General features: G+C 61.3%; 1 protein-coding gene across 7 annotated transcripts in view; it reads left to right on the top strand.

The window, feature by feature from the left end:
* Positions 1 to 14,706, top strand: part of SOX13 (SRY-box transcription factor 13) — a 43,125-nt gene that overhangs the window by 3,963 nt on the left and 24,456 nt on the right. For 3 of the 7 annotated variants that reach the window (XM_029999674.2, XM_029999675.2, XM_029999668.2), the window contains exon 1: positions 13,047 to 13,213. The exons of 2 other annotated variants lie outside the window; for them this stretch is intronic. The gene's annotated coding sequence lies outside the window, so the exon portion shown is untranslated. Of the gene's footprint in view, positions 1 to 13,046; positions 13,214 to 14,706 lie in introns of those variants that run through there. 2 more of the 7 variants (XM_029999669.2, XM_029999677.2) reach the window with 2 other exon arrangements.

The following is a 14,706-nucleotide window of genomic DNA, read 5'->3' as shown; positions in this document are numbered from 1 at the left end:
CATTGCACAGGCTGATCTGTGTGTACCCACGCTGGGGTCGGTCCGGCCCTGATGGGGAGCTGGTCACTGCCACCTCCCGTGGGCTGGTGGCTTGAGAGGATGAGAGCAAGTCCCCAGGAGACCCAGGGATCACAGCAGAAGCAGCCAAAGAAGCGCCAGAGCTCGCAGAGCCGCAGGGTGCAGTCCCCAGGGGATGGGTACCCTTGGTACCTGGCGTGCGTGGCCTCTGCAGGCTGCAGCTGGGCTCCTCAAGGGAGGAAACATCCCCTTGCTCCGCGGCGGCGATGTGAGGCCCTGGGGAGCAGAGGGATTTGGTTAGATGCACGCAGTGTGGCAGTGCCAAGATCCAGTGCCTCTTATCACACCTTAGTGTTTTTCCCAAAGAGCTTCTATTGATCCCCAAACAAATCCCTCAGTGCTTTTTCCAGAAATTAATCTTAGAGGCATTTGAGAGGCAAGGTCCACCCTCATCTTCTGATTAGACGCAGTGGGAATTCCCAGGATTAAAACATAAACAAACAAACCCGGGTTGAATTTATACCTTTATTATCTGCAGTTGCTTCCCTCCCTTTGAAAAACCTGAACCCTGTTATTTGTTCTTGCGAAGCCGAGCTTGGCCTGGGGCTACTGACAGTCTGGGCTGGGCTCTTCCCCCTCCGAGGGTGACAAGACTGGGGGGTCGGCTGGTGCCCAGGCAGCACCAAGGTGCATTTGGGCGGTGGGGAAAGATGCTCGATGGCAGCTGATGTGAGCCCAGACCTTGTGCAGCCTCTCAGCCCTCCGGCGAGAGGACTGCCGTCCAAGAAGCAGGGAGGGAGCATGGGGGGCCAGGCCGTGCAAGCCAGCTCTTCCAGCTTGCCTGGGACCTCTCTGCAGGTTATGTGGGAGGGTGGTCGGACCCCTGGGTTCTGCTGGGTCTGAGCCTAGCTCCCTGCATGGTGGTGGGGCACGGTAGCGAAGTTACTCCCTTCACCAGCTGTTGTGAGCAGCAGAAAGGGTGTCTCCGGGGAGAGCGTATCTTTTTCCTGCTCCATCAATCTCCCAGCACACCTCTGGCATCACAGTGGCAGGCTCTGGAGGGCTCAGCTGCGGGCTGGAGATGGCTCCCTTCTCCTTCCCCCTCCCCCAGCTTTTGTATAGCACCCAGATTTATTTTTACATAGGAAGGAGCTATGCAAATAAGTCCTGGGCCTGGGGTGCTGCACAAACAGTGAAAGGAGGACACAGGGCTGCGTCATCCTTTCCCGAGTCCCTTTGATGCCACCAAGTACCTTTTCCTTGGTACTGATGGAGAAGTTGGGCTTTGCAGTGGACAACAGCAAACGCCCTTTGGTCTGTGTGCCGGAGGGATGTCGGGCTTTAGGGGATGCTGTGTGTTGAGAGGAGGCAGCAAAAACGTAGGGATGTTGCAAGGCAGCCACGGTGCAAGTCCTGCGGGTACGGGGAGGGGAGCACCAGCAAATGTCGCTGGGAAGGCAGCGGGGCCACAGCCCCATCCAGCGCGGCTGGAGCCTGGGCACCTCCCCGGGCTGCCAGCCAGCACCAGCGCAGCAGCTCCATCCTTCTCTGCTGTAGAGGTGGATGGCTCCTGGCAGCAGATGGGACTTCGGCTCCCGCCGTAAATGCTGGGTGGGTTTTTTCCCCTCACCCTGGCACAGGTTTGCTGGAGTCCGCAGGGATGGAGAGAGCGATCTCAGCCCCGCCGCGGTGAACCCTCCCTGCTCTCGCCCCATCTCCGTGGGGTGTGGGGGTTTCTCTGCGTGCTTCCCGCTCGGATGGGTGGTCCTGGTGCCTCTGCCCGTGCTGTGCCGGGCCGTGCCCCGGCCAGCGCGGGCACAGGCGGGCTGCAGTGTGCCGTGCCTTTTTAGGAAGGGTGGTGGGGAGGGGGTGGGGAGGGAAACATGCCTGCCTCGTTATTTAGTGTCCCACACACGGAGCCTGCCTGGCCCTCGGGAAACCTCCATCCACTGCGCGGCTGGGATCTGCAGCGAAAGCAAACAATGGGATCCCCAGAGACAACAATGCCCCATTGTCCTTTGAAGCCATAACAATGAAACAATAGACCACAGTCTGCTCCCTTTATTCCCAGGCACGCCCCCCCGCAGCCCCGTCCTGCGGCCCCGGGGCCGTCTGCGTTCGGGGGGCTCACACCATCCCCGAGGACCCGCTGCTGGCTCTCCCCCCAGCCCGCTCACACGGCTCCCATCCCTCGCTCGTGGGGTGAGTCTCGGGGGTCCCTGTGGTCTCCCCGTCCGTGCGGGTTGTGCCTGAGAGGAGAAGGAGGTGGTTTCTAGCAGGCTTTGATCCTCGGGGTTTCATCAGCGGGAGGGATGGAAAAGTCCCGTTAGGTCATGCGGTCCGTGCCCCGGAGAACAGCGGGGCTTTGTTGTCTCCGGGGATGGCCACTTGTCAGCTCTCGCCGTCACGGCACTCCCTGAAGGTTTCCTGGTGTATCCTCCTCCTCGTGGGGTTAGAAACAGCCCCAGTGGCTGTGCCCACCCTGGTCGCTGCAGACACCCCCCAGGTCGCTGCAGACACCCCCCAATGCTCTGTGGGAGGGTGGGCCTGGGAGGAGGCAGGAGGGGACAGAGGCAGCAGAAGGGGATGGAGTGCAAGGGGACCCCACCATCCTGCAGCAGCTGGGGCACTTCGGGGACCTTTGAGCTGCTTCCCGGATGCCTCTGCTCTCTTCTCCCTGTCTCCTGGCCACATCCAGCCATCCCCAAGGATCGAGCCCTCAGCTGCTTTCTGCTTCCCTGTGGTCCCCAGAAGCTGCCAGGGGCTGTCTTGGAGCAGAGGGGTGAATCCCCTCCCTGCTTTGCCAGGTGGGCTGCAGCAGCCCTGGGCACTGGTGTCTGGCAGCGGGGTGGGGGTGGCTGCCCACCCTGCAGCCTCAAGGGTTCCTCTCGGAGGGCACCCAGTCACTGTGCAGCATGGGGGAGACGCTGGCGGGGGGTCAGGGCGGTGGGAACGTTGCTGCAAGGCAGCCTTGGTGTTTCCTGACATTGAATGCTCTCCTTGTCCCTTCACTGGCTCTCAAAAGACAGGCACGGGGGAGAGCCAAGGTTGTCGTTAACTGGGGACCACCAGGGCCAGGGCTGTCTGGCCGGGCTTGGACCCGGTGTGGATCAGGGCTCAGATCCCCATCCTGGCTCTGGCAGTCAGGGCAGGCAGTGCACTGCGCCTCTCTGTGCCTCTGCTTCCCCGGCTGCGCTGGACCTGGGTACCTCTCCGTGCCTCTGCTTCCCAGCTAGGCGTGTGGCTATGGCCCATGGTCACCATCGTGTCTGTGTCAGCATCCTCGGCTCATCTGCTGAGAGCGGGGCAGCAGTGAGTTGGGGTCCCATTTATCCTTTTTCCAGTGCTTGTTTGTCACTGAGGGAGAGGGGAACCCGGTGCCGGGCTCGGGGACACGGTGACCCCGCCGTCCCCAAAGGCCATTGCCAGCCTTCTCCTGCACCCCGGCTCGTTCAGAGGTGTGGGAGCTCCTGGAGGCCCCCACTCCTCCCGGTTACCTATGGGCAGACAAACCCACCTGAATAGGTAATGAATGGAGGAGAGAAAAGAGCCCGGAGTACATTTTGTTTCCAACAGGCCGGGAACAATTGCTAAATACAAATCACACAGAGAAAAGGGAGAGAGAGAGAGACAAAAGAAAGAACCCCAGCACAAAGGAGAGGAATGAAATGGTAAGTAAAGTCAAACAAAAAGGAGCCGGGCTGAGACAAAAGAAGGGAACAATATCCCCGAGGCAATAGGCTCCTGAACAATGGGGACAGTGACAGCGGCACAAAGGCACACTGTTTGCAAGTAGACGTTATCTCACACAGCCACTGGCAGGCCTGGCCCTGGCGCTTCTATTTTCAGGGATGCTTTTGTGCTGCACTGAACAATATTCCTTGCATGGCTGCAGATAGAGAGATGAGGGGGGTTTGGTTCTTTTTGCCTTCCTGGTGCCAGCTCTGTCATAAAAACAGGTTTAGCCCTTCGGAGAGCAGGGCAGAGCAAGAGGGTGGGTGGGCAGAGCTGGCTGAGCCGACCTGCCGATGCCAGGAACGATGCGGCTTCGGTGATGGATGAACATTAGTCGATGCTGGCTCCTGCAAGGGCCAGGCTGGGCCCCCAGCACCGCTGGGCAGCCGTGGCAGGGCTGGCACTGCGGTAGGAGCTGGAGCCGATGGCTCTGGGGTGGCGTGTTTTATGACTCACGTCCAGGGCTTATCAGCCCCGAGCTTTGCATTCGGCCAGCTGCACTGAAACCAGAACCGGGCAGACCAGAAAGATGGCTTTTTCCAGCTGCATTCATTTCAAACAGTTAAGTTTTTAACCTCTGAAGTGTGCGGGCAGGGACAGAGGTGCCAGCTGGGCTGAGAACCCCCCCAGGTCCTGGCAGAGCTGCCCGGCTGCTGCCAGGCATGGCTCCCTGGCATCCCTGTGCGCCCATCCCCTGCTCCGTGGCCATGGACCAGCCCTGGTGAGCTGAGGCAATGGCACGGTTTGGAGTGGTTAATCTGCAGGTCACGGTTCTACCATGCTTGGACACCGGTTCTACCCTGCTCAGACACCGCTGTCTCCCAGAGCAGAGTCTGTCTGCCCTGAGTGAGGATGTCCCCAACCGATCCAGCCTCTTCCTGCCAACCACCAAGCTCAGGTTTTTGCACAACCTGGGGCCACAGGAAAGGGTGGGCTGGTGACTCCCCTTTTTTCTTGTTATGCGGGGACTGTGCAGGCGCTGCCACGACCAACGAGGCTCGGGCAGGATGGGGCTCTGCTCTGTGCCCTCTTTGTCTTGCCTTCTGCTTGTACAGGTTGCTGGACCATTGCTGTCCCCAGCATCCCGCATCCTCGGCTGGTGTAAAACAGCAGCAGCCCTTGGGATGTGCCATAGGAGCTGGCTGCTCCCATCAGACAGGCTTTCCTAGCCCACGATGGAGAGCTCGCTTTCTGTGCCTGCAATGGTTCCTGGGTTTTAGTGGAGCTGGTACAGGTTTCATCCAGCTCTCGCCCAGAAAACTCTCCTTTGGGGCCTTCCCGGTGGTCTCCCGGTGTCTGGTCCTGCCTGGTAATGGGCTGGCTGCGTTGCAAGCCCGGGGTCATGCTAATGTGGTTACGCACCAGCGCATTTACCAACAGCGTGGAGTTGTTATTGCAGGGCGTGTTATCAAAGTACCCTGTCTGCAGCACCCAGACGCTTTCTGATCCAGCTGGATCTGTCCTTTTGGGCAGGGAGTGATGTTCCCACAAGGCACCCGTCCTTTCCTGGAGCTCCCGGCATGCTCGTGCCATTTTCCCCTCTGGTCCCACACTCAGAAAGCTATCCCTCCTACGCTGCCCCACCACGAGCTGCCACAAACCGTGGGGACGTCACCCAGTTACTGTAAGTGACTTGGGCGAGGAGAAATCAGGGTGTTGCGAAGACAGAGTCAAAGACGCCCCGTATCGGTGCCGATCTCCTGAGACACCCAGTTTTAGCAGATGGCTTTAGCTCTAACTTGAAAAGCTGCATTTTCTGATATTGATCACGTTATCTGAGGGTACATCCTGTTGCTAAGTTTGGCTGCTTCCTCCGTTCAACAGCTGTTGTGCAGCTACAGCTGCTTTAAACCTGCGTGGTGGGGATGGCGTGTGTCGGGGAGGGGTGGTTTGGTGCTGGTAAAAATGGATCCCGGGTTTCGTTTGACCGTGGTGAGCGAGAGCGATGTGATGTCTCAGAGGTGCCGTGGTGAGCAGGGTTGCATCCTGCCCTTTCCTGCCCAGCTAGTGAATCATGGCACGAACAGATGCTGAGGACACGGTGCTGCGGGAGAAGTATTTGGGGCACTAAATCAAAGCAAAGTGGCAGCATCTTACATTGAAGTTGTTCTCAGGAAAACGGTTCCCTAATCCTGACAGCCTGGTATCTGATTTTGCGGTTGTGTTTGTACACGTGCTCTGACCTGTGTCTCGAGGTGCAAAGCGAGTGCAGGAACAGTCGTTCTCCCCAGCTTAGAGCCCTTGTACCCTCTGTGGCTTGCCAGAGAAGCAGCCCCGTGGTCTGTGTCCTGCCCTACCCGTCGCAGGAGCTTGGCCAGGCCAAACGCGCTGCAGGTCCCTATTTCCAAAGGGTGCGTTGGCCCCGCTGAGCGATGGGCGGCAGCAAAAATCGCCAGCCGGGGGGGCTTTAACCCGCTCCATCCTCCCCAGGGCAGCAGCTCTGCCCTTGCACCCGCACCCCTCGTGCTGGCACTGGATCACCGGCTCCCCTGAGCTCTGCCATGCTGGGGAGTGACCAATCTCTGCATTTAAAATCCCCAGAGACAGGATGATGCTCTTTGGTCTTCTTGGGAGAGGCGAGTGCAGCAGCCCGCTCCTTGCTCTGGGCAGCCCTTTCTGACCATCACCCAGCCCTCGGGGCTGGGGCCAGGATGTGTTGCCTCTGTTCATCCTCTGCCTGCCTGTCTGTGTTAGGAATTTCTCTCTTCTCCCAAGCCTGGTGGGCAAAACCAAGTCTGGCTCTTTCTGATATAATTTTGCAAAGTTGGAGCTCTTTGCTGCAATTAGCTGGTATTTAAACCCTTGCTAACCCTTAACATCCTAATGACAATAATAATGATGCTCCACACGTCCTGCAGTGCCACGCATCTAAAGATTACACTCGCTAATTAATTAAGCCCCGACCCCCCCCCCCCCTTCCCTCACTGAGGAGAAGAAATCGCTAAGAGTCTCTTAAGAAAAAGGACATAAAGGCAGGGAAATCCAGGCACCAAAACAAGACAAATGGGGATTTGAAGACAATCCGGGCCGGGCCCATGTGACCTGAGGAGTGGACCAGGCAGGAGAAAGGATAAAAATGCCAAGCACAGAGCAGCGAGAGAAAACAACCGCCAGCTTAAAAACCCGGGGAAAGAAAAGCACCAAGATGAAGGGAGTGACAAAGCATCAAAGGGAAGAGAAACCAAAGGCGTCGGAACAAAGGACAAGCTGGAACAAAGGACCAAAGAGGGGAGAACAAAAGCACTAAATAGAAAACAAAGGCAGGGGACAAGAAAAGCCCCTCTGTCGGGGCTGAGCTGGAGGGTCCCGGCCCGGGTGGCGGTGCTGCGGGTCCCCGCTGGAGCCGGGTTGGCGGAGGGTGCCGGAGCCTGGGAGCAAAGGCCCTGGGGAACCCAGTTTCGCCTTTGAATCAGAGGCGATGGACTCGGCCCCCCCAGTGCCGTGCCGTCTCGGGTGGTGCGTGGAGGTCAGCTGCAGCCTGGGGATGCGGCTTTGCTCCCGTGCTGCCCTCCGGCCTCGGCCCCCTCCGGTCCCGCTGTGTGGTCCGGCCATTCCCTCCCTCCCCACGCGTCTCTTCGGCTCAGCCTGCTCAGCATCACCCTTCCGCGCTTCCCTCCCCACGCTCCCCCACCGCAGACGCCTCGACGCAGCCCCCTGCCCCGTCTGCCGCCCCAGCCCTGCGGCGTGGGGGCGGCTGGGGATGGTCTGGGGAGGCTGCCAGGCTGGCTGCGTCCTCCCCACCCCGTGGCTTTCCCTTAGGAGAGCAGCCATCGGCCAGTGCTGCGTGTGTGGCTAGCCTGGTCCAGCCTGCTGGGCTGTGCTCCGGGGAGGATGATTCGCATCGGCCTGGATTAAAAACAACAGCAGCATTCAGGTTGGGAATAGAGAGTTACAGAGATGTGATGCCGCTTTGTTTCCTCTCCCCGTCGAATCCCTGTTTGGAGCTGAAAGTCCCCGGCAGGGTTGTTGGCACGCACGGGTCCGGCTGTGTTACGCGTGCCGCCTTGCGGGGGGATGCGGCGGGTACCCCCAGGGTCGGGCAGCCGGTGCGGGGCGAGGACAGTGGCGGTGGATGGGAGCCCCGCCGGAGCTGGGGTGCTGGCAGCTGCAGTTGCAGCAGGCGCTCGGCTCTGCCTGGGGTGCTTTGGCTGCTTGTAGCTGCGATAGTTTTGGAAGCAGCGGGTGATTTCAGTGTCTTTTGGAGGTGCCAATCTGGCACCAAGCTCTCAGACAGCCGGAGAGCCAGGGGCTTTCTGAAAATCCCCCTTCCAGACCCAAAATGTGGCTCTGGTCCCGGGTCTGTTCTCCATCACCTGCCCTGGCCACACACCTTCCCTGTGAGCCAGGTGGTGGCATCTCCTCCGTGTCCTGCCTGCAGGCGATGCTGGCCAAAGCCACGCTCTTCCACCAGCACATCGCCCTCGGCAGAGGCTGGCGGCTGGGCGGGGAGGAGGCCAGAGCAGTGGGATGCAGGATTTTAGCACGGTGTCCAAACACTTGCAGCCACAGCATCGCGTGCTGTGTCTGCCACAGGGAGCGTTTTGGTCATTTCTAAATGTTCTGCCCAGGTATTTCTGCTCATGCACCAGCTTGAGTTCACCTGCGATTTCAGCCCATGCCACCCCAGCTCTGCTTTCCTACAGAATCATTATCTGCTCAATTTTACTTTGCTTTTTGGACAATCTCTCTTTGAGCATTGGCTAAGAACTGAGCTGCTCCGAGCACGCTCCCCACAGAGCAATCCTGGAACATCTTGGTTTTATTATGCCCAGATTAGAGCCTGTTACGCTGTGGGCGGACTCGCTCACACATCCCCGACTCCCTGCAGTAGCCGGGCACTGCCAGCGCCGGGGAGGAAGGCAGCACGGAGCTCCCAGCCGCTGGAAACGCCTCTGAAGTGGCCAGGATAAATTGTGGTGTTTGGGTGGAAATAATTGGTAGGTTAATTCCTGGAGCTCACCCACCACCCTGCTAGGAGCCCACGAGGGCAGGCGCCAAGCGGGGGAGCAGGCGGAGAAGCTGCCAGCTCGGAGAGGGTTTGGGATGTGCTGCTTTCACAGCGATCGTCCCCCAGTGCACATGACCCAGCCGTTGTCCCACGCTGAGCCCCAAAACCAGGGGTGGTGGGCAGGCAGGGGCTGTAGGAGATCTGCCAGGGAGGCAGACGCAGGGAAAGGCAGCACCTGGGCGGCACAAAGCGGGTACAAGACTATCACAACAAGCTGCCCGTCACCTGGGGATGCAGAGGGCTGGACGAGACAGGTCGCTGTCGGAGCCCTGGCCCTTGACGTGCCACGTCCCTCAGCCCTATGGACTATGAGAGCCGGATACAATGGAGTGAACTGAGGACAGCCCCAGAGCCGCCGCGGTTCCAGAGGGTTTGAGCTTCTCCTTTAGTATTGTCATATCAGCTTGGGTTTAATGGGCTGCAGATGTCTGTCTGTCTGCCCGTGCGAGACCACAGTGCGTGCGCCTGGTACGGCTCCCCAGGAGTCGGTTCTCACCGAGTGACGAGTGACGTGGCCGGGGACACGGTGCTGGCCTCACCGGGGCATGTCCAGCCTTGGAACCTTTTGGCTGAGGGCTTGTCACTGAGTCTGCTGGGTTACAAGGGACCTTTTTGGGTCCCTCTGCTTGCTCACCAGTCCGGCACAGCTCCTCCTTTCTGAGAAAAGCAGCGTGGCTGCCCGCCGCCCCTCGGCTTGCAGATGGGGACACTGTGGGATTGCCCTCGTCCCGCATGCATTGGGTTATCGCGGAATGCACGAGGCAGGTCTGGAGGCGGGAGCTGGGGAAAATTTGGACCCCATCATCTCCCCCATCCACGGATGGCCAAGGCTCCTGAGCTGCTCCTTGGCTTCTCTCCTTCCCCCGGCCCCGCTTGTGCTGCTGCTTTCCCGAAGCCTTGGGGCTGCTTCTTGGGGTGCTTCGCATCCCCAGGGCCAGTGCAAGGATAACACTGTGCTCGTTATTTTTGGTGAGATCAGTGGTGTTTGTGAAATGCCCAGAGGTACCCCCTCTCCTACTGCGTACTGTGAAGGAGGGCTCTGACGGGAGCAGGGAAGGGGAGCAGGAGAGGGGCCCGATGAGCCCAACCGCGCCAATACAGCGAGGAGCTGAGCTGGCACGTGGCTTGCCGGGGTGCTGCCACCACAGGGCACTGCCACCATGTCAGCTCAGGCATTGCCACCACGCCAGCCTGGGCCAGCTAAGCAACTTGCTGGCCAAACAGCCCCTGGGGGGGGGTGCGGTGCATGGCAGCGACCTTGCGGGCAACGGTAGCACCTTCAGCTGCATCTTCCCTAGATTTTTCACAGGCAGCGCGTGAGGCGGGGAGCCACGGTGGCAGCTGGCAGGACCCACGCAGCTTGCTCCCCGTTAGCAATTGCTTTGCAGCTTTCCCAGGCTGGTGAGGAGTAAAGCACATGCCCATTTCCAAACAATGGGTCCGCTTCCGCGCAGGAAGCAAGGTCGGATTTGTTCTCCCTGCTTTGCCCCCTCCGGCCAGTTATAAAGGGGCCAAGCCATTGTCTGAACCATTTCCATGACTCAGTCACCAGTATCCTGCGATCGGGAGGCCGGGATTCGCAGCCAGCACAAAGCAGGAGGCACGGCTCCTGCGGCCAGCGGCACTGCAGGCTCCGCAGCAGGGTGGGGGGCTTGGGAAAAGGAAGGCGAGCGCTGGCCGTGCCTTTCCCCTCCGTGCTCCTTGCGCTGGCGGCAGCGGGATCTTTGCCCCCACCAGTTTTTCTGGTCCCTCCACCCATTGTCCCGGCTTCCTTCTGCTGAGGGAAGCAGAAAGCCGGGAGAGGGATCGCAGGGTGGGAGCAGCCCTGGTTGCTTGCCCGGGTGCAGCCAGGTAGGGAGAGATGGAGCAGGAGCTGAGCGGGCCCTCTACGGCCCTGTCTGAAAGGATGGGGACTGTCTCTGTACCATCGTGTCCGTCCTGACACCTCGTGCCCATGGTCCTGGGGTTGCCCTGCACATCCTGGGGATGCCCCATGGGTCCCGGGGATGCTTCACAATGAGGTGGAGAGAAGGAGCTGTGGGTGGAGCTGATGTGGCTCAAAGGAGAACGTGGGGAGGAGCAGAGCCAGGGTGGGGACAGGACCCATGGGTGCACGGGTGGTGACACCTGGGGATGGGCAGTTGGGCCACCACCTCCTGGTGCCCATCTGGGAGGTGATGATGGACCCAGGGGACCGCGGTGTGGCTAGCGCCTGGCGGGACCTGCCAGGCAGTGGGCAGGGAAGACCACCACGGCCACCACGGCCACTGGGGACGGGGAGGAAGGAAAGGAAAGTGAAAGTCTGTGGCTGCTGCTCCGGCCTGGCTGTTGCTATGACGACCCGAACAAAGCTCCCGCTCCCTCTTTTTTGGCTCAGTCGTGCTGTTCCTCGGCCCCTTTGTTAATTGTTTCCCTGTCCAGTTTGGGGGATGCGCCTCCCGCCTTCTCCTGTCCCTGGAGCGGCTCGGGGGGCCTCGCTGGGGCAGCCGCAGCCCCAGGAGCGCACGGAGGTCTCTGCGAGCTCGCCTGCGCGCTCGGCGCTCGCTTGGCCGCCGATAACCGTCTCCCTCACGTGACCTCTCGGGGTCTTCTCTCAAGCCGCGGGGATGAGAGCGTTGGCAGCTGGCAGCGCCGGCAGAGAGGGGCCGGTGGCTTCGGTGGGTGCATGAAGCTGCCTGCACTGCCCGTGCATGGGATGGCACTGGGGGCAGCCAGTCGTCCCAGTCCCCCCCCAGCTGGGGAGGGGGCTTCAGAGGGGCTGGAGGGGGCCTGGCTGGTGCAGGGGGAGCTGCCTTTGCATCCTTCCCTGCTGCATGTTTGGTACTTGCTGCACAGGCCCAGGAATGCTGTGTCTTCTCTGGGCCTCAGTTTCTCCATCTGTGAAATGGGAACATGTATCACTGAGTGCCTTTACGTTTTGGGGTCTGTCAGTGCAGCCCACTTGCTGCCTTTCGTTTCCAAACACTGTCACGCTTTGTGTTTAATCCTCTGGGTGAAGATACCAGATGGGAAACTCCCAGATAACTTCTTGCCTGGCTCTGCCCAGCTCTGCTCATTCCTGTGTGGTGGGCACAGAGCAAGGGGGGACCGTGTGTTGGGGTGGATATGGGTGTGGGTGCCTGAACCCCTCCAGAAACCCCATGTTCCTGGTTAGTGTGTAGCAGCTACGGGAGCCGGGAGTCCCGGGAGCCCAAGCTCTTGTCTTCTGCTCCTGGGACTGGGTGAAAACAATGTTTGGAAAAAAGAAAATTCCCATGGAAGAAAATAACGGTGTGGGGGAGGAAATGGCTTCGAGTCAATGGGAATTTTCCCCGTTGGTAAAATGTAAACAGTTCTCCTTCAATGTTGACATAACATTTAAAGATTTCATTATACAAAAAAGACTGTTTGTCAACATTTGTTTGTCCAAACCAACCCCCTCGCTCTCCAGCTGGAGCACCATTTTGCTCTGAATGAAGCATTTTTTTCCTTCGGGAAGGCGGGTGATGGCATTCCTGGTGGAGCCGTTGATGGGATGCAGGGCGTGGGGTGCAGGATGAGGGGTACAGGGTGAGCTCCTCAGCGGCCGAGGGCAGCAAAGGCCCAACCAGAGCCCTGTTTGCCTGTCGATACACCCGAGCTCCCAGCTGGGTTATCTGCTCAGCACAAGCGTGTGTGTGTCCCCCCCAGCTCATGTGCGGGAATGCTGGCTGGCTGTCTGGAGGGCAGCTGGCTGCCCCTTGCCCCCCCTGCTCCGTGCCAACGTTGTCTCCCAGACCCATGACAGTCTTGTGGCTCCGGGCTGGTTGCAGTGGTCTGGGTGAAGGAGCAGAAAATTGGGGGTGAGGTGGGGAGGAGAGGCTGGAAGCCAGGCTTTGGGGTCTGTCACTTGGCGTGCCATGGTTTTGGGACTCCCCCCCCCCCCCCCCCCCCCCCCGGAGCTGTGGGCTGTGCTTTCTGCAAGCCAGGCATTGTTCCAGTCCCTCGCTGGGAGTGGGTAGGACCGATCCCTGCAGGGACAGACGGGGGTCCCGGGGTGCCTCCCAGGACTCCACCGAGTCGTGCCTTAATCTTTAGGGGTGTCTCAACCCCACCAGAGGACTCCAGGGCAGAGGGTGGGAACAGTCCGGGGGCTCCCGGCGGTGTCACGCGTGGGTCCCCCGGCGGGGCAGGGGGTCCCGAGGGGAGGGGACGGGCCAGAGGGGCCGCCCCGGAGCCGGCTGCTGGCTGGCTGGACCGGTGTCCCTCCTCCTCCTCCTCCTCCTCCTCCTCCTCCTCCCCTCCTCCTCCCCTCCTCCTCCTCCTCCTCGCTCCCTCTCTCCGCCCGGCGCCGGGGCAGCTCCCACCGGAGGCGCTGGGGACATGGAGCGGACCTGAGCCGGGCGCGGCGGCGGAGCCCGCACCGGCACCGGCGGCAGCACCGAGAGCGGCGGCACCGAGGACCGGGGCGCAGCGCTGCAGCGCGGCGGAGCCGTGAGTGCGGGCGGGGGCACGGGCGGGGGGCACGGCCCCGGGGGGGGGTGTGGTGTGAGGACGGGCATTGCCCGGCGGTTGGGGAGGGGGGACACACAACGAAACGACCCCGGGGCGATGAGCATCCTCCCGGGGCGACGAGCATCCTGCCGGGTCGTGGTCACCGAGCCCGGCTGGGCTGAGAGGGTTGGGGGGGGGGGGGGCGCCTGGCAGGACCCCCCCCCCCCCAAAGCCCATTTGCTTAAATAGGAGAAGGAAAAAGAGGAAAGGGGGGGTGCGGTGCAGGGTCCATCTCCCTGCACAGCCCCGTCCCCTCTGCAAAGTTAGGGGCTGCAAACTCTCCTCCGAGAGCCCCCCCCCCACCCCGCGCCGGCAGCCGGGTCGGGGCGAGGGAGGGTCCGGCAGACAAGGGGTTAAGCCACGGGCACCCCCGGGGGCCCAGGACCGGCAGGCAAGGGGTTAATCCATGGACGACATCCTCCCCCCATCCCCCCCGACCCTTGACCTGGCTACCGAGAGTTGCCCCACTGAAGCCCCCCTCCCCGGGACCCCCATCCCACCCACCCGGGAAGGTTTCTCGCCCCTTCCCGCAGGTCACGGTGGCTCCCGGTGGGACCCGTCCCCTGTCCCGGCACACAGCCCCGGCCCCCACCGGGTGCTCTGGGTCGGGGATACAGGGGGGACGACAGCAGGGTATAGGCTGGCAGCCCCCCCCCCCCCCCCCCCCCCGACACGGCACTGGGGGTCACAGCACAGACACTGTGGACGGACAGACGGACATGCTGTGCTGGCACAGACAGACACCGTGGGCCAGCACAGATGGGCACAGGGCCCCGGGTGCCATGACCAGCCCCCGGCACACGCGTGTGTCCGCAGGGCTTGGGGCTGTCTGTGGGTGTTCGGGACTCTGCGGCGCTCAGGGCTTGGGGTCCCCATCCCTCGTCCCCCGCCGTGGCATGGATGGGGACACTCCTGCCCCGTCACGCAACTCCCACCGCCTTTTCGGTGGCGACGGGCGATTTCTGTCCGGTGTGACAGCATCGCTCCGGCCAGCCCCGTGTCCCCGCAGCACCGCCGGGAAGCAAGCGCGGGGTCCGGGCAGGAAAACTTGCGTGGCACCCATGGATGTTTGCCTGTCCAAGAGGGGCTGGGGTTTTTCTAGCAAACTGCAGTGACAGCATCGCGATAACACGCGGCCAGAGAGAGAGAGAGTTTGGGACCCGGGTCAGCGCTAAACTCTGTCGCTTGCTGGGACCTAAGAGCGGATGAACCTTGTCACTGAGATTACGTCTTCCCCAGCAGCCATGGCGGGTCCTGCCCGTGCCTCCGAGTCCCGTGTCCAACCCGTCCTGGGCAGATTTGGGTCTCTGGGGGCTGAAGCTGCTGCTCAGCGGAGCCCTCCCAGCAGCGGGGCTTGTGCCGTGGGGTCCCGCAGCCGTCTGGCAGCCCCACGGTGCTGTGCCGGGGCGGCTGGTGGGGCTGTGGGGGGATCT

The sequence above is a fragment of the Aquila chrysaetos genome, chromosome 24, assembly GCF_900496995.4.
Source record: "Aquila chrysaetos chrysaetos chromosome 24, bAquChr1.4, whole genome shotgun sequence".
NCBI classification, from domain to species: domain Eukaryota; kingdom Metazoa; phylum Chordata; class Aves; order Accipitriformes; family Accipitridae; genus Aquila; species Aquila chrysaetos.
This window is presented reverse-complemented; position numbering and strand designations above follow the sequence as displayed.